The sequence below is a fragment of the Schistocerca gregaria genome, unplaced genomic scaffold (assembly GCF_023897955.1).
Source record: "Schistocerca gregaria isolate iqSchGreg1 unplaced genomic scaffold, iqSchGreg1.2 ptg000582l, whole genome shotgun sequence".
In the NCBI taxonomy this organism is placed as follows: Eukaryota; Metazoa; Arthropoda; class Insecta; order Orthoptera; family Acrididae; genus Schistocerca; species Schistocerca gregaria.
The window spans coordinates 48,952-69,375 of NW_026061972.1; the positions used below are offsets into that span (position 1 = coordinate 48,952).

General features: G+C 49.1%; 36 non-coding genes across 36 annotated transcripts; all 36 read right to left on the minus strand.

Moving 5' to 3' along the window:
• Positions 1-69: 69 nt before the first annotated feature.
• Trnaf-gaa (transfer RNA phenylalanine (anticodon GAA)) lies at positions 70-142 on the minus strand. The gene has a single exon. It is a non-coding gene; the product is annotated as a tRNA-Phe (tRNA).
• Positions 143-726: 584 nt separating this feature from the next.
• Trnas-uga (transfer RNA serine (anticodon UGA)) lies at positions 727-808 on the minus strand. The gene has a single exon. It is a non-coding gene; the product is annotated as a tRNA-Ser (tRNA).
• A 708-nt stretch (positions 809-1,516) lies between these two features.
• Trnas-cga (transfer RNA serine (anticodon CGA)) lies at positions 1,517-1,598 on the minus strand. Its single transcript has one exon. It is a non-coding gene; the product is annotated as a tRNA-Ser (tRNA).
• Positions 1,599-1,735: 137 nt separating this feature from the next.
• Trnak-uuu (transfer RNA lysine (anticodon UUU)) lies at positions 1,736-1,808 on the minus strand. Its single transcript has one exon. It is a non-coding gene; the product is annotated as a tRNA-Lys (tRNA).
• Positions 1,809-2,344: 536 nt separating this feature from the next.
• On the minus strand, positions 2,345-2,417 carry Trnaf-gaa (transfer RNA phenylalanine (anticodon GAA)). Its single transcript has one exon. It is a non-coding gene; the product is annotated as a tRNA-Phe (tRNA).
• Positions 2,418-3,001: 584 nt separating this feature from the next.
• Trnas-uga (transfer RNA serine (anticodon UGA)) lies at positions 3,002-3,083 on the minus strand. The gene has a single exon. It is a non-coding gene; the product is annotated as a tRNA-Ser (tRNA).
• Positions 3,084-3,780: 697 nt separating this feature from the next.
• Trnas-cga (transfer RNA serine (anticodon CGA)) lies at positions 3,781-3,862 on the minus strand. Its single transcript has one exon. It is a non-coding gene; the product is annotated as a tRNA-Ser (tRNA).
• Positions 3,863-4,000: 138 nt separating this feature from the next.
• On the minus strand, positions 4,001-4,073 carry Trnak-uuu (transfer RNA lysine (anticodon UUU)). Its single transcript has one exon. It is a non-coding gene; the product is annotated as a tRNA-Lys (tRNA).
• Positions 4,074-4,609: 536 nt separating this feature from the next.
• On the minus strand, positions 4,610-4,682 carry Trnaf-gaa (transfer RNA phenylalanine (anticodon GAA)). The gene has a single exon. It is a non-coding gene; the product is annotated as a tRNA-Phe (tRNA).
• Positions 4,683-5,266: 584 nt separating this feature from the next.
• On the minus strand, positions 5,267-5,348 carry Trnas-uga (transfer RNA serine (anticodon UGA)). The gene has a single exon. It is a non-coding gene; the product is annotated as a tRNA-Ser (tRNA).
• Positions 5,349-6,056: 708 nt separating this feature from the next.
• Trnas-cga (transfer RNA serine (anticodon CGA)) lies at positions 6,057-6,138 on the minus strand. The gene has a single exon. It is a non-coding gene; the product is annotated as a tRNA-Ser (tRNA).
• A 137-nt stretch (positions 6,139-6,275) lies between these two features.
• On the minus strand, positions 6,276-6,348 carry Trnak-uuu (transfer RNA lysine (anticodon UUU)). The gene has a single exon. It is a non-coding gene; the product is annotated as a tRNA-Lys (tRNA).
• Positions 6,349-6,884: 536 nt separating this feature from the next.
• Positions 6,885-6,957, minus strand: Trnaf-gaa (transfer RNA phenylalanine (anticodon GAA)). The gene has a single exon. It is a non-coding gene; the product is annotated as a tRNA-Phe (tRNA).
• Positions 6,958-7,541: 584 nt separating this feature from the next.
• On the minus strand, positions 7,542-7,623 carry Trnas-uga (transfer RNA serine (anticodon UGA)). Its single transcript has one exon. It is a non-coding gene; the product is annotated as a tRNA-Ser (tRNA).
• Positions 7,624-8,331: 708 nt separating this feature from the next.
• Positions 8,332-8,413, minus strand: Trnas-cga (transfer RNA serine (anticodon CGA)). The gene has a single exon. It is a non-coding gene; the product is annotated as a tRNA-Ser (tRNA).
• Positions 8,414-8,550: 137 nt separating this feature from the next.
• Positions 8,551-8,623, minus strand: Trnak-uuu (transfer RNA lysine (anticodon UUU)). Its single transcript has one exon. It is a non-coding gene; the product is annotated as a tRNA-Lys (tRNA).
• A 536-nt stretch (positions 8,624-9,159) lies between these two features.
• On the minus strand, positions 9,160-9,232 carry Trnaf-gaa (transfer RNA phenylalanine (anticodon GAA)). Its single transcript has one exon. It is a non-coding gene; the product is annotated as a tRNA-Phe (tRNA).
• Positions 9,233-9,816: 584 nt separating this feature from the next.
• Positions 9,817-9,898, minus strand: Trnas-uga (transfer RNA serine (anticodon UGA)). Its single transcript has one exon. It is a non-coding gene; the product is annotated as a tRNA-Ser (tRNA).
• A 708-nt stretch (positions 9,899-10,606) lies between these two features.
• On the minus strand, positions 10,607-10,688 carry Trnas-cga (transfer RNA serine (anticodon CGA)). The gene has a single exon. It is a non-coding gene; the product is annotated as a tRNA-Ser (tRNA).
• Positions 10,689-10,826: 138 nt separating this feature from the next.
• Positions 10,827-10,899, minus strand: Trnak-uuu (transfer RNA lysine (anticodon UUU)). Its single transcript has one exon. It is a non-coding gene; the product is annotated as a tRNA-Lys (tRNA).
• Positions 10,900-11,435: 536 nt separating this feature from the next.
• Trnaf-gaa (transfer RNA phenylalanine (anticodon GAA)) lies at positions 11,436-11,508 on the minus strand. Its single transcript has one exon. It is a non-coding gene; the product is annotated as a tRNA-Phe (tRNA).
• A 584-nt stretch (positions 11,509-12,092) lies between these two features.
• Positions 12,093-12,174, minus strand: Trnas-uga (transfer RNA serine (anticodon UGA)). The gene has a single exon. It is a non-coding gene; the product is annotated as a tRNA-Ser (tRNA).
• A 708-nt stretch (positions 12,175-12,882) lies between these two features.
• Positions 12,883-12,964, minus strand: Trnas-cga (transfer RNA serine (anticodon CGA)). Its single transcript has one exon. It is a non-coding gene; the product is annotated as a tRNA-Ser (tRNA).
• Positions 12,965-13,101: 137 nt separating this feature from the next.
• On the minus strand, positions 13,102-13,174 carry Trnak-uuu (transfer RNA lysine (anticodon UUU)). Its single transcript has one exon. It is a non-coding gene; the product is annotated as a tRNA-Lys (tRNA).
• A 536-nt stretch (positions 13,175-13,710) lies between these two features.
• Trnaf-gaa (transfer RNA phenylalanine (anticodon GAA)) lies at positions 13,711-13,783 on the minus strand. The gene has a single exon. It is a non-coding gene; the product is annotated as a tRNA-Phe (tRNA).
• Positions 13,784-14,367: 584 nt separating this feature from the next.
• Positions 14,368-14,449, minus strand: Trnas-uga (transfer RNA serine (anticodon UGA)). Its single transcript has one exon. It is a non-coding gene; the product is annotated as a tRNA-Ser (tRNA).
• A 708-nt stretch (positions 14,450-15,157) lies between these two features.
• Trnas-cga (transfer RNA serine (anticodon CGA)) lies at positions 15,158-15,239 on the minus strand. The gene has a single exon. It is a non-coding gene; the product is annotated as a tRNA-Ser (tRNA).
• Positions 15,240-15,376: 137 nt separating this feature from the next.
• Positions 15,377-15,449, minus strand: Trnak-uuu (transfer RNA lysine (anticodon UUU)). The gene has a single exon. It is a non-coding gene; the product is annotated as a tRNA-Lys (tRNA).
• Positions 15,450-15,985: 536 nt separating this feature from the next.
• Trnaf-gaa (transfer RNA phenylalanine (anticodon GAA)) lies at positions 15,986-16,058 on the minus strand. Its single transcript has one exon. It is a non-coding gene; the product is annotated as a tRNA-Phe (tRNA).
• Positions 16,059-16,642: 584 nt separating this feature from the next.
• On the minus strand, positions 16,643-16,724 carry Trnas-uga (transfer RNA serine (anticodon UGA)). The gene has a single exon. It is a non-coding gene; the product is annotated as a tRNA-Ser (tRNA).
• A 708-nt stretch (positions 16,725-17,432) lies between these two features.
• On the minus strand, positions 17,433-17,514 carry Trnas-cga (transfer RNA serine (anticodon CGA)). Its single transcript has one exon. It is a non-coding gene; the product is annotated as a tRNA-Ser (tRNA).
• A 137-nt stretch (positions 17,515-17,651) lies between these two features.
• Trnak-uuu (transfer RNA lysine (anticodon UUU)) lies at positions 17,652-17,724 on the minus strand. The gene has a single exon. It is a non-coding gene; the product is annotated as a tRNA-Lys (tRNA).
• Positions 17,725-18,260: 536 nt separating this feature from the next.
• On the minus strand, positions 18,261-18,333 carry Trnaf-gaa (transfer RNA phenylalanine (anticodon GAA)). Its single transcript has one exon. It is a non-coding gene; the product is annotated as a tRNA-Phe (tRNA).
• A 584-nt stretch (positions 18,334-18,917) lies between these two features.
• Trnas-uga (transfer RNA serine (anticodon UGA)) lies at positions 18,918-18,999 on the minus strand. The gene has a single exon. It is a non-coding gene; the product is annotated as a tRNA-Ser (tRNA).
• Positions 19,000-19,707: 708 nt separating this feature from the next.
• Trnas-cga (transfer RNA serine (anticodon CGA)) lies at positions 19,708-19,789 on the minus strand. The gene has a single exon. It is a non-coding gene; the product is annotated as a tRNA-Ser (tRNA).
• A 137-nt stretch (positions 19,790-19,926) lies between these two features.
• Trnak-uuu (transfer RNA lysine (anticodon UUU)) lies at positions 19,927-19,999 on the minus strand. Its single transcript has one exon. It is a non-coding gene; the product is annotated as a tRNA-Lys (tRNA).
• Between the last annotated feature and the right edge of the window lie 425 nt (positions 20,000-20,424).

Below are 20,424 nucleotides of genomic sequence, written 5' to 3' on the forward strand. Positions count from 1 at the left end.
TTATCGGCTGTACCTACATCATCACAGACTCGGAGCAATTCCATTGGCATCAGCTTCAAAACATACGCTTGCCGAAACCCGGGATCGAACCAGGGACCTTTAGATCTTCAGTCTAACGCTCTCCCAACTGAGCTATTTCGGCTCACACGTAAGTCCGCAGATTTGCGCGTCTTCGTTAACCTCTGAATCGCCGCCAATTTCACAGTCATCTTCGTCTGATAAGACATAGGGACGCTGAAAGGCGAGCAGCAGATGCAGTGAAGTACCACACACATTTCTTCTGATTCCATCATCGTAAGAAGCAAACATGTCGACTCGATTCATGTAATATTGACTTCGCTTTCTCTAGAAAACCTTTGCTATATCGATGCCACGTGCAACTCGTGTGCAGAGAACGAGACACAAGAAGGAGTGAGCCTCTCTACCATGTGAGAGGCAGTATCTAGCAGATACACACGCTAAAACATTTGACTTGCGTTAGCTCATAAATTGCTACACGTAATTGTCTGCAAGCTAAAATGGACACATCTGCACTGCCCAGAGAGGCGACACTTGCACTCACACCTGGTGGACGGCAGTGTGACGAGGCGATGAGCTGTGGCTTCTGGGTGCGACTGTAGCGCTGCAGCCAATAATACTGCACATTGCCGGCGACCCACGTGTTTAGTAGTGACGCAACTGCTAGAATGCAGCTGAACGCCCATCTTTTGAGAGCTACAAAATTTCCGCAGTCGGCAGGACTCGAACCTACGCTCCCAGAGAGAATCTGATTTCAAGTCAGACGCCTTAACCACTCGGCCACGACTGCCGGTAGCAGTAGCGTCTTCCGACACGTGAAAGTGCACCTTTAGAAGCAATCCAATGGCAGAAAGCGGCGTGGCCTCACTCTTTTCTGTAGTGTTTCCATTGCCAGCACATTAGCCGTTACGAAAGTGTATTAATTTTCGCCTAGACATGGCGTTGAACCCAACACCCTTTGGTTGAAAATCAAACGCTCTACCGACTGAGCTATCGTACAGCTGCGTGGCGTGCGAGTGATTCGCATGACGTAATTACTGGCTTATGGCTCCAATGGCGACTTCACCGACTTCCCACTGACGCACCGCTGACGCTAGTTTTCTGTCGTCTTAAGTGGTCGACATACTTGCAAGTAGCTGCGAGATCTTAAGAAAAGAAACGCTGCACCATTGCTTTTTCCGCACTCGAATGACTGAATTGCGATTCTTAAAAAAGAGAGAAATGAATGTTGGCTCTGTCCAACGCTTCCAAGCACGTCTGTGTACTCACGAACTCGGCGTCGACGCGAGAAAATGACGGGAGCGCACTCGTGGGCCTGCGACGGCTTTCTGCAGTCGCAGCGTCAGTGAGAGGAGAACCGGTAGCCACAGTAAGCAGCAGCCGTCGCGACACTCAGTATTGTTAAACGGAAATTTTCGTCTTGTTGAAGATGGCGCCATCGGTTTGCAACCGCGTTCACGTGTGTGAAAATATTTGCTCCTCTTTACGCAAAATCGCACGCAGCCGGTAGGATTCGAACCTACGCTCCCAGGGGGAATCTGATTTCGAGTCAGACGCCTTAACCACTCGGCCACGACTGCCCGTAGGTCGAGGTTCTCCGACACATGCAACTTCTACGGTTTAAAGCTATGTGGCATCAGAAAACGGCGTAGCTGCATTCTTTTCCGTAGTGTTTCCACCGCTACCAGAGGAATCGCTACCAAAGTATTAAAATTTCCGCCCGAACAGGGACTTGAACCCTGGACCCTTAGGTTAAAAGCCTAATGCTCTACCGACTGAGCTATCCGGGCTCACACGACAGCAGAGAACATCCCACGATGCACAGCTGTACATTGACTCATGTCCTTCACAGCTGTGCTATCGCTGCATGGAGCTGTTACTAATTAAACGTCGCCTGAATGCTGTCTACAAACGTGTCGCGCTAAGCTCGTAGCAGACTATCGAAGAATGCTGACACACAATGCAAAAACAAACCGCAGCAGTCGTTAGGTCTCATACGTTGGAGTAGAGGATTTACGTGTTTTGTCGACACTCACTGAGTAATTGGAAATTTCACAAGCATTTCGAATGCAATGCTTCCCACGTTTTCGCTCATTTCACGGTTCCGTTGGAGACGTTCTTCACCTCCTGACACAAAAAAAGGAACGCAGTCGGTAGGACTTTTCGTATTTTCTTACTTCTCAGGGAGTTGCCTACTGTGTTCCTCTTACGGCAAGCACTAGACAACCTGAACAGTTACAGGATAGAGTCATTTTTGTTATCGGCTGTACCTACATCATCACAGACTCGGAGCAATTCCATTGGTATCAGCTTCAAAACATACGCTTGCCGAAACCCGGGATCGAACCAGGGACCTTTAGATCTTCAGTCTAACGCTCTCCCAACTGAGCTATTTCGGCTCACACGTAAGTCCGCAGATTTGCGCGTCTTCGTTAACCTCTGAATCGCCGCCAATTTCACAGTCATCTTCGTCTGATAAGACATAGGGACGCTGAAAGGCGAGCAGCAGATGCAGTGAAGTACCACACACATTTCTTCTGATTCCATCATCGTAAGAAGCAAACATGTCGACTCGATTCATGTAATATTGACTTCGCTTTCTCTAGAAAACCTTTGCTATATCGATGCCACGTGCAACTCGTGTGCAGAGAACGAGACACAAGAAGGAGTGAGCCTCTCTACCATGTGAGAGGCAGTATCTAGCAGATACACACGCTAAAACATTTGACTTGCGTTAGCTCATAAATTGCTACACGTAATTGTCTGCAAGCTAAAATGGACACATCTGCACTGCCCAGAGAGGCGACACTTGCACTCACACCTGGTGGACGGCAGTGTGACGAGGCGATGAGCTGTGGCTTCTGGGTGCGACTGTAGCGCTGCAGCCAATAATACTGCACATTGCCGGCGACCCACGTGTTTAGTAGTGACGCAACTGCTAGAATGCAGCTGAACGCCCATCTTTTGAGAGCTACAAAATTTCCGCAGTCGGCAGGACTCGAACCTACGCTCCCAGAGGGAATCTGATTTCAAGTCAGACGCCTTAACCACTCGGCCACGACTGCCGGTAGCAGTAGCGTCTTCCGACACGTGAAAGTGCACCTTTAGAAGCAATCCAATGGCAGAAAGCGGCGTGGCCTCACTCTTTTCTGTAGTGTTTCCATTGCCAGCACATTAGCCGTTACGAAAGTGTATTAATTTTCGCCTAGACATGGCGTTGAACCCAACACCCTTTGGTTGAAAATCAAACGCTCTACCGACTGAGCTATCGTACAGCTGCGTGGCGTGCGAGTGATTCGCATGACGTAATTACTGGCTTATGGCTCCAATGGCGACTTCACCGACTTCCCGCTGACGCTAGTTTTCTGTCGTCTTAAGTGGTCGACATACTTGCAAGTAGCTGCGAGATCTTAAGAAAAGAAACGCTGCACCATTGCTTTTTCCGCACTCGAATGACTGAATTGCGATTCTTAAAAAAGAGAGAAATGAATGTTGGCTCTGTCCAACGCTTCCAAGCACGTCTGTGTACTCACGAACTCGGCGTCGACGCGAGAAAATGACGGGAGCGCACTCGTGGGCCTGCGACGGCTTTCTGCAGTCGCAGCGTCAGTGAGAGGAGAACCGGTAGCCACAGTAAGCAGCAGCCGTCGCGACACTCAGTATTGTTAAACGGAAATTTTCGTCTTGTTGAAGATGGCGCCATCGGTTTGCAACCGCGTTCACGTGTGTGAAAATATTTGCTCCTCTTTACGCAAAATCGCACGCAGCCGGTAGGATTCGAACCTACGCTCCCAGAGGGAATCTGATTTCGAGTCAGACGCCTTAACCACTCGGCCACGACTGCCCGTAGGTCGAGGTTCTCCGACACATGCAACTTCTACGGTTTAAAGCTATGTGGCATCAGAAAACGGCGTAGCTGCATTCTTTTCCGTAGTGTTTCCACCGCTACCAGAGGAATCGCTACCAAAGTATTAAAAATTTCCGCCCGAACAGGGACTTGAACCCTGGACCCTTAGGTTAAAAGCCTAATGCTCTACCGACTGAGCTATCCGGGCTCACACGACAGCAGAGAACATCCCACGATGCACAGCTGTACATTGACTCATGTCCTTCACAGCTGTGCTATCGCTGCATGGAGCTGTTACTAATTAAACGTCGCCTGAATGCTGTCTACAAACGTGTCGCGCTAAGCTCGTAGCAGACTATCGAAGAATGCTGACACACAATGCAAAAACAAACCGCAGCAGTCGTTAGGTCTCATACGTTGGAGTAGAGGATTTACGTGTTTTGTCGACACTCACTGAGTAATTGGAAATTTCACAAGCATTTCGAATGCAATGCTTCCCACGTTTTCGCTCATTTCACGGTTCCGTTGGAGACGTTCTTCACCTCCTGACACAAAAAAAGGAACGCAGTCGGTAGGACTTTTCGTATTTTCTTACTTCTCAGGGAGTTGCCTACTGTGTTCCTCTTACGGCAAGCACTAGACAACCTGAACAGTTACAGGATAGAGTCATTTTTGTTATCGGCTGTACCTACATCATCACAGACTCGGAGCAATTCCATTGGTATCAGCTTCAAAACATACGCTTGCCGAAACCCGGGATCGAACCAGGGACCTTTAGATCTTCAGTCTAACGCTCTCCCAACTGAGCTATTTCGGCTCACACGTAAGTCCGCAGATTTGCGCGTCTTCGTTAACCTCTGAATCGCCGCCAATTTCACAGTCATCTTCGTCTGATAAGACATAGGGACGCTGAAAGGCGAGCAGCAGATGCAGTGAAGTACCACACACATTTCTTCTGATTCCATCATCGTAAGAAGCAAACATGTCGACTCGATTCATGTAATATTGACTTCGCTTTCTCTAGAAAACCTTTGCTATATCGATGCCACGTGCAACTCGTGTGCAGAGAACGAGACACAAGAAGGAGTGAGCCTCTCTACCATGTGAGAGGCAGTATCTAGCAGATACACACGCTAAAACATTTGACTTGCGTTAGCTCATAAATTGCTACACGTAATTGTCTGCAAGCTAAAATGGACACATCTGCACTGCCCAGAGAGGCGACACTTGCACTCACACCTGGTGGACGGCAGTGTGACGAGGCGATGAGCTGTGGCTTCTGGGTGCGACTGTAGCGCTGCAGCCAATAATACTGCACATTGCCGGCGACCCACGTGTTTAGTAGTGACGCAACTGCTAGAATGCAGCTGAACGCCCATCTTTTGAGAGCTACAAAATTTCCGCAGTCGGCAGGACTCGAACCTACGCTCCCAGAGGGAATCTGATTTCAAGTCAGACGCCTTAACCACTCGGCCACGACTGCCGGTAGCAGTAGCGTCTTCCGACACGTGAAAGTGCACCTTTAGAAGCAATCCAATGGCAGAAAGCGGCGTGGCCTCACTCTTTTCTGTAGTGTTTCCATTGCCAGCACATTAGCCGTTACGAAAGTGTATTAATTTTCGCCTAGACATGGCGTTGAACCCAACACCCTTTGGTTGAAAATCAAACGCTCTACCGACTGAGCTATCGTACAGCTGCGTGGCGTGCGAGTGATTCGCATGACGTAATTACTGGCTTATGGCTCCAATGGCGACTTCACCGACTTCCCACTGACGCACCGCTGACGCTAGTTTTCTGTCGTCTTAAGTGGTCGACATACTTGCAAGTAGCTGCGAGATCTTAAGAAAAGAAACGCTGCACCATTGCTTTTTCCGCACTCGAATGACTGAATTGCGATTCTTAAAAAAGAGAGAAATGAATGTTGGCTCTGTCCAACGCTTCCAAGCACGTCTGTGTACTCACGAACTCGGCGTCGACGCGAGAAAATGACGGGAGCGCACTCGTGGGCCTGCGACGGCTTTCTGCAGTCGCAGCGTCAGTGAGAGGAGAACCGGTAGCCACAGTAAGCAGCAGCCGTCGCGACACTCAGTATTGTTAAACGGAAATTTTCGTCTTGTTGAAGATGGCGCCATCGGTTTGCAACCGCGTTCACGTGTGTGAAAATATTTGCTCCTCTTTACGCAAAATCGCACGCAGCCGGTAGGATTCGAACCTACGCTCCCAGGGGGAATCTGATTTCGAGTCAGACGCCTTAACCACTCGGCCACGACTGCCCGTAGGTCGAGGTTCTCCGACACATGCAACTTCTACGGTTTAAAGCTATGTGGCATCAGAAAACGGCGTAGCTGCATTCTTTTCCGTAGTGTTTCCACCGCTACCAGAGGAATCGCTACCAAAGTATTAAAATTTCCGCCCGAACAGGGACTTGAACCCTGGACCCTTAGGTTAAAAGCCTAATGCTCTACCGACTGAGCTATCCGGGCTCACACGACAGCAGAGAACATCCCACGATGCACAGCTGTACATTGACTCATGTCCTTCACAGCTGTGCTATCGCTGCATGGAGCTGTTACTAATTAAACGTCGCCTGAATGCTGTCTACAAACGTGTCGCGCTAAGCTCGTAGCAGACTATCGAAGAATGCTGACACACAATGCAAAAACAAACCGCAGCAGTCGTTAGGTCTCATACGTTGGAGTAGAGGATTTACGTGTTTTGTCGACACTCACTGAGTAATTGGAAATTTCACAAGCATTTCGAATGCAATGCTTCCCACGTTTTCGCTCATTTCACGGTTCCGTTGGAGACGTTCTTCACCTCCTGACACAAAAAAAGGAACGCAGTCGGTAGGACTTTTCGTATTTTCTTACTTCTCAGGGAGTTGCCTACTGTGTTCCTCTTACGGCAAGCACTAGACAACCTGAACAGTTACAGGATAGAGTCATTTTTGTTATCGGCTGTACCTACATCATCACAGACTCGGAGCAATTCCATTGGCATCAGCTTCAAAACATACGCTTGCCGAAACCCGGGATCGAACCAGGGACCTTTAGATCTTCAGTCTAACGCTCTCCCAACTGAGCTATTTCGGCTCACACGTAAGTCCGCAGATTTGCGCGTCTTCGTTAACCTCTGAATCGCCGCCAATTTCACAGTCATCTTCGTCTGATAAGACATAGGGACGCTGAAAGGCGAGCAGCAGATGCAGTGAAGTACCACACACATTTCTTCTGATTCCATCATCGTAAGAAGCAAACATGTCGACTCGATTCATGTAATATTGACTTCGCTTTCTCTAGAAAACCTTTGCTATATCGATGCCACGTGCAACTCGTGTGCAGAGAACGAGACACAAGAAGGAGTGAGCCTCTCTACCATGTGAGAGGCAGTATCTAGCAGATACACACGCTAAAACATTTGACTTGCGTTAGCTCATAAATTGCTACACGTAATTGTCTGCAAGCTAAAATGGACACATCTGCACTGCCCAGAGAGGCGACACTTGCACTCACACCTGGTGGACGGCAGTGTGACGAGGCGATGAGCTGTGGCTTCTGGGTGCGACTGTAGCGCTGCAGCCAATAATACTGCACATTGCCGGCGACCCACGTGTTTAGTAGTGACGCAACTGCTAGAATGCAGCTGAACGCCCATCTTTTGAGAGCTACAAAATTTCCGCAGTCGGCAGGACTCGAACCTACGCTCCCAGAGGGAATCTGATTTCAAGTCAGACGCCTTAACCACTCGGCCACGACTGCCGGTAGCAGTAGCGTCTTCCGACACGTGAAAGTGCACCTTTAGAAGCAATCCAATGGCAGAAAGCGGCGTGGCCTCACTCTTTTCTGTAGTGTTTCCATTGCCAGCACATTAGCCGTTACGAAAGTGTATTAATTTTCGCCTAGACATGGCGTTGAACCCAACACCCTTTGGTTGAAAATCAAACGCTCTACCGACTGAGCTATCGTACAGCTGCGTGGCGTGCGAGTGATTCGCATGACGTAATTACTGGCTTATGGCTCCAATGGCGACTTCACCGACTTCCCACTGACGCACCGCTGACGCTAGTTTTCTGTCGTCTTAAGTGGTCGACATACTTGCAAGTAGCTGCGAGATCTTAAGAAAAGAAACGCTGCACCATTGCTTTTTCCGCACTCGAATGACTGAATTGCGATTCTTAAAAAAGAGAGAAATGAATGTTGGCTCTGTCCAACGCTTCCAAGCACGTCTGTGTACTCACGAACTCGGCGTCGACGCGAGAAAATGACGGGAGCGCACTCGTGGGCCTGCGACGGCTTTCTGCAGTCGCAGCGTCAGTGAGAGGAGAACCGGTAGCCACAGTAAGCAGCAGCCGTCGCGACACTCAGTATTGTTAAACGGAAATTTTCGTCTTGTTGAAGATGGCGCCATCGGTTTGCAACCGCGTTCACGTGTGTGAAAATATTTGCTCCTCTTTACGCAAAATCGCACGCAGCCGGTAGGATTCGAACCTACGCTCCCAGGGGGAATCTGATTTCGAGTCAGACGCCTTAACCACTCGGCCACGACTGCCCGTAGGTCGAGGTTCTCCGACACATGCAACTTCTACGGTTTAAAGCTATGTGGCATCAGAAAACGGCGTAGCTGCATTCTTTTCCGTAGTGTTTCCACCGCTACCAGAGGAATCGCTACCAAAGTATTAAAATTTCCGCCCGAACAGGGACTTGAACCCTGGACCCTTAGGTTAAAAGCCTAATGCTCTACCGACTGAGCTATCCGGGCTCACACGACAGCAGAGAACATCCCACGATGCACAGCTGTACATTGACTCATGTCCTTCACAGCTGTGCTATCGCTGCATGGAGCTGTTACTAATTAAACGTCGCCTGAATGCTGTCTACAAACGTGTCGCGCTAAGCTCGTAGCAGACTATCGAAGAATGCTGACACACAATGCAAAAACAAACCGCAGCAGTCGTTAGGTCTCATACGTTGGAGTAGAGGATTTACGTGTTTTGTCGACACTCACTGAGTAATTGGAAATTTCACAAGCATTTCGAATGCAATGCTTCCCACGTTTTCGCTCATTTCACGGTTCCGTTGGAGACGTTCTTCACCTCCTGACACAAAAAAAGGAACGCAGTCGGTAGGACTTTTCGTATTTTCTTACTTCTCAGGGAGTTGCCTACTGTGTTCCTCTTACGGCAAGCACTAGACAACCTGAACAGTTACAGGATAGAGTCATTTTTGTTATCGGCTGTACCTACATCATCACAGACTCGGAGCAATTCCATTGGCATCAGCTTCAAAACATACGCTTGCCGAAACCCGGGATCGAACCAGGGACCTTTAGATCTTCAGTCTAACGCTCTCCCAACTGAGCTATTTCGGCTCACACGTAAGTCCGCAGATTTGCGCGTCTTCGTTAACCTCTGAATCGCCGCCAATTTCACAGTCATCTTCGTCTGATAAGACATAGGGACGCTGAAAGGCGAGCAGCAGATGCAGTGAAGTACCACACACATTTCTTCTGATTCCATCATCGTAAGAAGCAAACATGTCGACTCGATTCATGTAATATTGACTTCGCTTTCTCTAGAAAACCTTTGCTATATCGATGCCACGTGCAACTCGTGTGCAGAGAACGAGACACAAGAAGGAGTGAGCCTCTCTACCATGTGAGAGGCAGTATCTAGCAGATACACACGCTAAAACATTTGACTTGCGTTAGCTCATAAATTGCTACACGTAATTGTCTGCAAGCTAAAATGGACACATCTGCACTGCCCAGAGAGGCGACACTTGCACTCACACCTGGTGGACGGCAGTGTGACGAGGCGATGAGCTGTGGCTTCTGGGTGCGACTGTAGCGCTGCAGCCAATAATACTGCACATTGCCGGCGACCCACGTGTTTAGTAGTGACGCAACTGCTAGAATGCAGCTGAACGCCCATCTTTTGAGAGCTACAAAATTTCCGCAGTCGGCAGGACTCGAACCTACGCTCCCAGAGGGAATCTGATTTCAAGTCAGACGCCTTAACCACTCGGCCACGACTGCCGGTAGCAGTAGCGTCTTCCGACACGTGAAAGTGCACCTTTAGAAGCAATCCAATGGCAGAAAGCGGCGTGGCCTCACTCTTTTCTGTAGTGTTTCCATTGCCAGCACATTAGCCGTTACGAAAGTGTATTAATTTTCGCCTAGACATGGCGTTGAACCCAACACCCTTTGGTTGAAAATCAAACGCTCTACCGACTGAGCTATCGTACAGCTGCGTGGCGTGCGAGTGATTCGCATGACACGTAATTACTGGCTTATGGCTCCAATGGCGACTTCACCGACTTCCACTGACGCACGCTGACGCTAGTTTTCTGTCGTCTTAAGTGGTCGACATACTTGCAAGTAGCTGCGAGATCTTAAGAAAAGAAACGCTGCACCATTGCTTTTTCCGCACTCGAATGACTGAATTGCGATTCTTAAAAAAGAGAGAAATGAATGTTGGCTCTGTCCAACGCTTCCAAGCACGTCTGTGTACTCACGAACTCGGCGTCGACGCGAGAAAATGACGGGAGCGCACTCGTGGGCCTGCGACGGCTTTCTGCAGTCGCAGCGTCAGTGAGAGGAGAACCGGTAGCCACAGTAAGCAGCAGCCGTCGCGACACTCAGTATTGTTAAACGGAAATTTTCGTCTTGTTGAAGATGGCGCCATCGGTTTGCAACCGCGTTCACGTGTGTGAAAATATTTGCTCCTCTTTACGCAAAATCGCACGCAGCCGGTAGGATTCGAACCTACGCTCCCAGAGGGAATCTGATTTCGAGTCAGACGCCTTAACCACTCGGCCACGACTGCCCGTAGGTCGAGGTTCTCCGACACATGCAACTTCTACGGTTTAAAGCTATGTGGCATCAGAAAACGGCGTAGCTGCATTCTTTTCCGTAGTGTTTCCACCGCTACCAGAGGAATCGCTACCAAAGTATTAAAAATTTCCGCCCGAACAGGGACTTGAACCCTGGACCCTTAGGTTAAAAGCCTAATGCTCTACCGACTGAGCTATCCGGGCTCACACGACAGCAGAGAACATCCCACGATGCACAGCTGTACATTGACTCATGTCCTTCACAGCTGTGCTATCGCTGCATGGAGCTGTTACTAATTAAACGTCGCCTGAATGCTGTCTACAAACGTGTCGCGCTAAGCTCGTAGCAGACTATCGAAGAATGCTGACACACAATGCAAAAACAAACCGCAGCAGTCGTTAGGTCTCATACGTTGGAGTAGAGGATTTACGTGTTTTGTCGACACTCACTGAGTAATTGGAAATTTCACAAGCATTTCGAATGCAATGCTTCCCACGTTTTCGCTCATTTCACGGTTCCGTTGGAGACGTTCTTCACCTCCTGACACAAAAAAAGGAACGCAGTCGGTAGGACTTTTCGTATTTTCTTACTTCTCAGGGAGTTGCCTACTGTGTTCCTCTTACGGCAAGCACTAGACAACCTGAACAGTTACAGGATAGAGTCATTTTTGTTATCGGCTGTACCTACATCATCACAGACTCGGAGCAATTCCATTGGTATCAGCTTCAAAACATACGCTTGCCGAAACCCGGGATCGAACCAGGGACCTTTAGATCTTCAGTCTAACGCTCTCCCAACTGAGCTATTTCGGCTCACACGTAAGTCCGCAGATTTGCGCGTCTTCGTTAACCTCTGAATCGCCGCCAATTTCACAGTCATCTTCGTCTGATAAGACATAGGGACGCTGAAAGGCGAGCAGCAGATGCAGTGAAGTACCACACACATTTCTTCTGATTCCATCATCGTAAGAAGCAAACATGTCGACTCGATTCATGTAATATTGACTTCGCTTTCTCTAGAAAACCTTTGCTATATCGATGCCACGTGCAACTCGTGTGCAGAGAACGAGACACAAGAAGGAGTGAGCCTCTCTACCATGTGAGAGGCAGTATCTAGCAGATACACACGCTAAAACATTTGACTTGCGTTAGCTCATAAATTGCTACACGTAATTGTCTGCAAGCTAAAATGGACACATCTGCACTGCCCAGAGAGGCGACACTTGCACTCACACCTGGTGGACGGCAGTGTGACGAGGCGATGAGCTGTGGCTTCTGGGTGCGACTGTAGCGCTGCAGCCAATAATACTGCACATTGCCGGCGACCCACGTGTTTAGTAGTGACGCAACTGCTAGAATGCAGCTGAACGCCCATCTTTTGAGAGCTACAAAATTTCCGCAGTCGGCAGGACTCGAACCTACGCTCCCAGAGGGAATCTGATTTCAAGTCAGACGCCTTAACCACTCGGCCACGACTGCCGGTAGCAGTAGCGTCTTCCGACACGTGAAAGTGCACCTTTAGAAGCAATCCAATGGCAGAAAGCGGCGTGGCCTCACTCTTTTCTGTAGTGTTTCCATTGCCAGCACATTAGCCGTTACGAAAGTGTATTAATTTTCGCCTAGACATGGCGTTGAACCCAACACCCTTTGGTTGAAAATCAAACGCTCTACCGACTGAGCTATCGTACAGCTGCGTGGCGTGCGAGTGATTCGCATGACGTAATTACTGGCTTATGGCTCCAATGGCGACTTCACCGACTTCCCACTGACGCACCGCTGACGCTAGTTTTCTGTCGTCTTAAGTGGTCGACATACTTGCAAGTAGCTGCGAGATCTTAAGAAAAGAAACGCTGCACCATTGCTTTTTCCGCACTCGAATGACTGAATTGCGATTCTTAAAAAAGAGAGAAATGAATGTTGGCTCTGTCCAACGCTTCCAAGCACGTCTGTGTACTCACGAACTCGGCGTCGACGCGAGAAAATGACGGGAGCGCACTCGTGGGCCTGCGACGGCTTTCTGCAGTCGCAGCGTCAGTGAGAGGAGAACCGGTAGCCACAGTAAGCAGCAGCCGTCGCGACACTCAGTATTGTTAAACGGAAATTTTCGTCTTGTTGAAGATGGCGCCATCGGTTTGCAACCGCGTTCACGTGTGTGAAAATATTTGCTCCTCTTTACGCAAAATCGCACGCAGCCGGTAGGATTCGAACCTACGCTCCCAGGGGGAATCTGATTTCGAGTCAGACGCCTTAACCACTCGGCCACGACTGCCCGTAGGTCGAGGTTCTCCGACACATGCAACTTCTACGGTTTAAAGCTATGTGGCATCAGAAAACGGCGTAGCTGCATTCTTTTCCGTAGTGTTTCCACCGCTACCAGAGGAATCGCTACCAAAGTATTAAAATTTCCGCCCGAACAGGGACTTGAACCCTGGACCCTTAGGTTAAAAGCCTAATGCTCTACCGACTGAGCTATCCGGGCTCACACGACAGCAGAGAACATCCCACGATGCACAGCTGTACATTGACTCATGTCCTTCACAGCTGTGCTATCGCTGCATGGAGCTGTTACTAATTAAACGTCGCCTGAATGCTGTCTACAAACGTGTCGCGCTAAGCTCGTAGCAGACTATCGAAGAATGCTGACACACAATGCAAAAACAAACCGCAGCAGTCGTTAGGTCTCATACGTTGGAGTAGAGGATTTACGTGTTTTGTCGACACTCACTGAGTAATTGGAAATTTCACAAGCATTTCGAATGCAATGCTTCCCACGTTTTCGCTCATTTCACGGTTCCGTTGGAGACGTTCTTCACCTCCTGACACAAAAAAAGGAACGCAGTCGGTAGGACTTTTCGTATTTTCTTACTTCTCAGGGAGTTGCCTACTGTGTTCCTCTTACGGCAAGCACTAGACAACCTGAACAGTTACAGGATAGAGTCATTTTTGTTATCGGCTGTACCTACATCATCACAGACTCGGAGCAATTCCATTGGCATCAGCTTCAAAACATACGCTTGCCGAAACCCGGGATCGAACCAGGGACCTTTAGATCTTCAGTCTAACGCTCTCCCAACTGAGCTATTTCGGCTCACACGTAAGTCCGCAGATTTGCGCGTCTTCGTTAACCTCTGAATCGCCGCCAATTTCACAGTCATCTTCGTCTGATAAGACATAGGGACGCTGAAAGGCGAGCAGCAGATGCAGTGAAGTACCACACACATTTCTTCTGATTCCATCATCGTAAGAAGCAAACATGTCGACTCGATTCATGTAATATTGACTTCGCTTTCTCTAGAAAACCTTTGCTATATCGATGCCACGTGCAACTCGTGTGCAGAGAACGAGACACAAGAAGGAGTGAGCCTCTCTACCATGTGAGAGGCAGTATCTAGCAGATACACACGCTAAAACATTTGACTTGCGTTAGCTCATAAATTGCTACACGTAATTGTCTGCAAGCTAAAATGGACACATCTGCACTGCCCAGAGAGGCGACACTTGCACTCACACCTGGTGGACGGCAGTGTGACGAGGCGATGAGCTGTGGCTTCTGGGTGCGACTGTAGCGCTGCAGCCAATAATACTGCACATTGCCGGCGACCCACGTGTTTAGTAGTGACGCAACTGCTAGAATGCAGCTGAACGCCCATCTTTTGAGAGCTACAAAATTTCCGCAGTCGGCAGGACTCGAACCTACGCTCCCAGAGGGAATCTGATTTCAAGTCAGACGCCTTAACCACTCGGCCACGACTGCCGGTAGCAGTAGCGTCTTCCGACACGTGAAAGTGCACCTTTAGAAGCAATCCAATGGCAGAAAGCGGCGTGGCCTCACTCTTTTCTGTAGTGTTTCCATTGCCAGCACATTAGCCGTTACGAAAGTGTATTAATTTTCGCCTAGACATGGCGTTGAACCCAACACCCTTTGGTTGAAAATCAAACGCTCTACCGACTGAGCTATCGTACAGCTGCGTGGCGTGCGAGTGATTCGCATGACGTAATTACTGGCTTATGGCTCCAATGGCGACTTCACCGACTTCCCACTGACGCACCGCTGACGCTAGTTTTCTGTCGTCTTAAGTGGTCGACATACTTGCAAGTAGCTGCGAGATCTTAAGAAAAGAAACGCTGCACCATTGCTTTTTCCGCACTCGAATGACTGAATTGCGATTCTTAAAAAAGAGAGAAATGAATGTTGGCTCTGTCCAACGCTTCCAAGCACGTCTGTGTACTCACGAACTCGGCGTCGACGCGAGAAAATGACGGGAGCGCACTCGTGGGCCTGCGACGGCTTTCTGCAGTCGCAGCGTCAGTGAGAGGAGAACCGGTAGCCACAGTAAGCAGCAGCCGTCGCGACACTCAGTATTGTTAAACGGAAATTTTCGTCTTGTTGAAGATGGCGCCATCGGTTTGCAACCGCGTTCACGTGTGTGAAAATATTTGCTCCTCTTTACGCAAAATCGCACGCAGCCGGTAGGATTCGAACCTACGCTCCCAGAGGGAATCTGATTTCGAGTCAGACGCCTTAACCACTCGGCCACGACTGCCCGTAGGTCGAGGTTCTCCGACACATGCAACTTCTACGGTTTAAAGCTATGTGGCATCAGAAAACGGCGTAGCTGCATTCTTTTCCGTAGTGTTTCCACCGCTACCAGAGGAATCGCTACCAAAGTATTAAAATTTCCGCCCGAACAGGGACTTGAACCCTGGACCCTTAGGTTAAAAGCCTAATGCTCTACCGACTGAGCTATCCGGGCTCACACGACAGCAGAGAACATCCCACGATGCACAGCTGTACATTGACTCATGTCCTTCACAGCTGTGCTATCGCTGCATGGAGCTGTTACTAATTAAACGTCGCCTGAATGCTGTCTACAAACGTGTCGCGCTAAGCTCGTAGCAGACTATCGAAGAATGCTGACACACAATGCAAAAACAAACCGCAGCAGTCGTTAGGTCTCATACGTTGGAGTAGAGGATTTACGTGTTTTGTCGACACTCACTGAGTAATTGGAAATTTCACAAGCATTTCGAATGCAATGCTTCCCACGTTTTCGCTCATTTCACGGTTCCGTTGGAGACGTTCTTCACCTCCTGACACAAAAAAAGGAACGCAGTCGGTAGGACTTTTCGTATTTTCTTACTTCTCAGGGAGTTGCCTACTGTGTTCCTCTTACGGCAAGCACTAGACAACCTGAACAGTTACAGGATAGAGTCATTTTTGTTATCGGCTGTACCTACATCATCACAGACTCGGAGCAATTCCATTGGCATCAGCTTCAAAACATACGCTTGCCGAAACCCGGGATCGAACCAGGGACCTTTAGATCTTCAGTCTAACGCTCTCCCAACTGAGCTATTTCGGCTCACACGTAAGTCCGCAGATTTGCGCGTCTTCGTTAACCTCTGAATCGCCGCCAATTTCACAGTCATCTTCGTCTGATAAGACATAGGGACGCTGAAAGGCGAGCAGCAGATGCAGTGAAGTACCACACACATTTCTTCTGATTCCATCATCGTAAGAAGCAAACATGTCGACTCGAATCATGTAATATTGACTTCGCTTTCTCTAGAAAACCTTTGCTATATCGATGCCACGTGCAACTCGTGTGCAGAGAACGAGACACAAGAAGGAGTGAGCCTCTCTACCATGTGAGAGGCAGTATCTAGCAGATACACACGCTAAAACATTTGACTTGCGTTAGCTCATAAATTGCTACACGTAATTGTCTGCAAGCTAAAATGGACACATCTGCACTGCCCAGAGAGGCGACACTTGCACTCACACCTGGTGGACGGCAGTGTGACGAGGCGATGAGCTGTGGCTTCTGGGTGCGACTGTAGCGCTGCAGCCAATAATACTGCACATTGCCGGCGACCCACGTGTTTAGTAGTGACGCAACTGCTAGAATGCAGCTGAACGCCCATCTTTTGAGAGCTACAAAATTTCCGCAGTCGGCAGGACTCGAACCTACGCTCCCAGAGGGAATCTGATTTCAAGTCAGACGCCTTAACCACTCGGCCACGACTGCCGGTAGCAGTAGCGTCTTCCGACACGTGAAAGTGCAGCTTTAGAAGCAATCCAATGGCAGAAAGCGGCGTGGCCTCACTCTTTTCTGTAGTGTTTCCATTGCCAGCACATTAGCCGTTACGAAAGTGTATTAATTTTCGCCTAGACATGGCGTTGAACCCAACACCCTTTGGTTGAAAATCAAACGCTCTACCGACTGAGCTATCGTACAGCTGCGTGGCGTGCGAGTGATTCGCATGACGTAATTACTGGCTTATGGCTCCAATGGCGACTTCACCGACTTCCCACTGACGCACCGCTGACGCTAGTTTTCTGTCGTCTTAAGTGGTCGACATACTTGCAAGTAGCTGCGAGATCTTAAGAAAAGAAACGCTGCACCATTGCTTTTTCCGCACTCGAATGACTGAATTGCGATTCTTAAAAAAGAGAGAAATGAATGTTGGCTCTGTCCAACGCTTCCAAGCACGTCTGTGTACTCACGAACTCGGCGTCGACGCGAGAAAATGACGGGAGCGCACTCGTGGGCCTGCGACGGCTTTCTGCAGTCGCAGCGTCAGTGAGAGGAGAACCGGTAGCCACAGTAAGCAGCAGCCGTCGCGACACTCAGTATTGTTAAACGGAAATTTTCGTCTTGTTGAAGATGGCGCCATCGGTTTGCAACCGCGTTCACGTGTGTGAAAATATTTGCTCCTCTTTACGCAAAATCGCACGCAGCCGGTAGGATTCGAACCTACGCTCCCAGGGGGAATCTGATTTCGAGTCAGACGCCTTAACCACTCGGCCACGACTGCCCGTAGGTCGAGGTTCTCCGACACATGCAACTTCTACGGTTTAAAGCTATGTGGCATCAGAAAACGGCGTAGCTGCATTCTTTTCCGTAGTGTTTCCACCGCTACCAGAGGAATCGCTACCAAAGTATTAAAATTTCCGCCCGAACAGGGACTTGAACCCTGGACCCTTAGGTTAAAAGCCTAATGCTCTACCGACTGAGCTATCCGGGCTCACACGACAGCAGAGAACATCCCACGATGCACAGCTGTACATTGACTCATGTCCTTCACAGCTGTGCTATCGCTGCATGGAGCTGTTACTAATTAAACGTCGCCTGAATGCTGTCTACAAACGTGTCGCGCTAAGCTCGTAGCAGACTATCGAAGAATGCTGACACACAATGCAAAAACAAACCGCAGCAGTCGTTAGGTCTCATACGTTGGAGTAGAGGATTTACGTGTTTTGTCGACACTCACTGAGTAATTGGAAATTTCACAAGCATTTCGAATGCAATGCTTCCCACGTTTTCGCTCATTTCACGGTTCCGTTGGAGACGTTCTTCACCTCCTGACACAAAAAAAGGAACGCAGTCGGTAGGACTTTTCGTATTTTCTTACTTCTCAGGGAGTTGCCTACTGTGTTCCTCTTACGGCAAGCACTAGACAACCTGAACAGTTACAGGATAGAGTCATTTTTGTTATCGGCTGTACCTACATCATCACAGACTCGGAGCAATTCCATTGGCATCAGCTTCAAAACATACGCTTGCCGAAACCCGGGATCGAACCAGGGACCTTTAGATCTTCAGTCTAACGCTCTCCCAACTGAGCTATTTCGGCTCACACGTAAGTCCGCAGATTTGCGCGTCTTCGTTAACCTCTGAATCGCCGCCAATTTCACAGTCATCTTCGTCTGATAAGACATAGGGACGCTGAAAGGCGAGCAGCAGATGCAGTGAAGTACCACACACATTTCTTCTGATTCCATCATCGTAAGAAGCAAACATGTCGACTCGAATCATGTAATATTGACTTCGCTTTCTCTAGAAAACCTTTGCTATATCGATGCCACGTGCAACTCGTGTGCAGAGAACGAGACACAAGAAGGAGTGAGCCTCTCTACCATGTGAGAGGCAGTATCTAGCAGATACACACGCTAAAACATTTGACTTGCGTTAGCTCATAAATTGCTACACGTAATTGTCTGCAAGCTAAAATGGACACATCTGCACTGCCCAGAGAGGCGACACTTGCACTCACACCTGGTGGACGGCAGTGTGACGAGGCGATGAGCTGTGGCTTCTGGGTGCGACTGTAGCGCTGCAGCCAATAATACTGCACATTGCCGGCGACCCACGTGTTTAGTAGTGACGCAACTGCTAGAATGCAGCTGAACGCCCATCTTTTGAGAGCTACAAAATTTCCGCAGTCGGCAGGACTCGAACCTACGCTCCCAGAGGGAATCTGATTTCAAGTCAGACGCCTTAACCACTCGGCCACGACTGCCGGTAGCAGTAGCGTCTTCCGACACGTGAAAGTGCACCTTTAGAAGCAATCCAATGGCAGAAAGCGGCGTGGCCTCACTCTTTTCTGTAGTGTTTCCATTGCCAGCACATTAGCCGTTACGAAAGTGTATTAATTTTCGCCTAGACATGGCGTTGAACCCAACACCCTTTGGTTGAAAATCAAACGCTCTACCGACTGAGCTATCGTACAGCTGCGTGGCGTGCGAGTGATTCGCATGACGTAATTACTGGCTTATGGCTCCAATGGCGACTTCACCGACTTCCCACTGACGCACCGCTGACGCTAGTTTTCTGTCGTCTTAAGTGGTCGACATACTTGCAAGTAGCTGCGAGATCTTAAGAAAAGAAACGCTGCACCATTGCTTTTTCCGCACTCGAATGACTGAATTGCGATTCTTAAAAAAGAGAGAAATGAATGTTGGCTCTGTCCAACGCTTCCAAGCACGTCTGTGTACTCACGAACTCGGCGTCGACGCGAGAAAATGACGGGAGCGCACTCGTGGGCCTGCGACGGCTTTCTGCAGTCGCAGCGTCAGTGAGAGGAGAACCGGTAGCCACAGTAAGCAGCAGCCGTCGCGACACTCAGTATTGTTAAACGGAAATTTTCGTCTTGTTGAAGATGGCGCCATCGGTTTGCAACCGCGTTCACGTGTGTGAAAATATTTGCTCCTCTTTACGCAAAATCGCACGCAGCCGGTAGGATTCGAACCTACACTCCCAGAGGGAATCTGATTTCGAGTCAGACGCCTTAACCACTCGGCCACGACTGCCCGTAGGTCGAGGTTCTCCGACACATGCAACTTCTACGGTTTAAAGCTATGTGGCATCAGAAAACGGCGTAGCTGCATTCTTTTCCGTAGTGTTTCCACCGCTACCAGAGGAATCGCTACCAAAGTATTAAAATTTCCGCCCGAACAGGGACTTGAACCCTGGACCCTTAGGTTAAAAGCCTAATGCTCTACCGACTGAGCTATCCGGGCTCACACGACAGCAGAGAACATCCCACGATGCACAGCTGTACATTGACTCATGTCCTTCACAGCTGTGCTATCGCTGCATGGAGCTGTTACTAATTAAACGTCGCCTGAATGCTGTCTACAAACGTGTCGCGCTAAGCTCGTAGCAGACTATCGAAGAATGCTGACACACAATGCAAAAACAAACCGCAGCAGTCGTTAGGTCTCATACGTTGGAGTAGAGGATTTACGTGTTTTGTCGACACTCACTGAGTAATTGGAAATTTCACAAGCATTTCGAATGCAATGCTTCCCACGTTTTCGCTCATTTCACGGTTCCGTTGGAGACGTTCTTCACCTCCTGACACAAAAAAAGGAACGCAGTCGGTAGGACTTTTCGTATTTTCTTACTTCTCAGGGAGTTGCCTACTGTGTTCCTCTTACGGCAA